Source organism: Echinops telfairi, unplaced genomic scaffold (genome assembly GCF_000313985.2).
Source record: "Echinops telfairi isolate 266 unplaced genomic scaffold, ASM31398v2 ScPeMD7_2573;HRSCAF=3158, whole genome shotgun sequence".
NCBI lineage: Eukaryota > Metazoa > Chordata > Mammalia > Afrosoricida > Tenrecidae > Echinops > Echinops telfairi.
The window spans coordinates 3466764-3467672 of record NW_022106471.1 but is presented as its reverse complement, the minus strand read 5'-3'; positions in this window follow the sequence as shown (position 1 = coordinate 3467672).

Below are 909 nucleotides of genomic sequence, written 5' to 3'. Positions count from 1 at the left end.
TGTGAGTAATCATTGACACCTGAGCTATCTGGTCTGCTGTAAAGGCTTAGTAAGATGGGCTTTCTACTCCAGTAAGCAGTCTTGGAAACTCGCAAGAGCAGTTCCACCCTCACCTACAGGGTCCCTGTGAGTCGATATTAGCTTGATGGCAGTGAGTTTGAGAACAGTCAGGGGAGTCCCTCGTAGCACAACGTGTTGTGCGCTAGACTACATGCTGAAAGGTCAGCCGTTCAAACCACCCAGAGGGCTGCATTTGAAAACTCGGCAGAACAGGTCAACTCGGCATCTGCGTGGACTGGCTAGAAGTTGGGATTAACTTGACAGACATGAATAACCACCGTCGTCCTTCTTGTTAGCGGTGTCAAGTTGGCCCCATCACGGCGGGAAGAAACACCATCCTATCCTATTCTGCGCCTCTAGACTGGTGTCCTGCAGCAGGTTTGTCCTGGCTACTTTTTGGAAGCAGATCACCAGGCCTTTCCTCTGAGGGTCTCCACTCTCCAGGGTGGTAAATACTCACATGTTAACAGGTGCACTAAGTCCACTAGCACCTGGCAGATCCTCTGAAAAGGCAAGAAGGGGATGAACCGATGACATTTGTCCTGCCCAGCTTGGCGCCACAGGCAGGTGGTAGCAGGGGCTGCCACGCCTCCACCACCACACCCCCGCCCCCAGGACCGCATTTCATTTTGCCTTTCCTTGTTGGAGTGCCGGCTTTGGAGTCCATGGTGCTCGGTGGGCAGGATTGCTTTGTCCCTCTGAATTCCTATGGGACACCTCTCTTCAATCACGCGCCTTACCCTTAATGACAACAAAGGTGGTGTCACCTGAATTGAACCAGACGGAAGCCCCTGAGGGTGGGTGCCTTGTTTTCATTCTCCTCACAGCATCTGGGATGGTCATGGATGA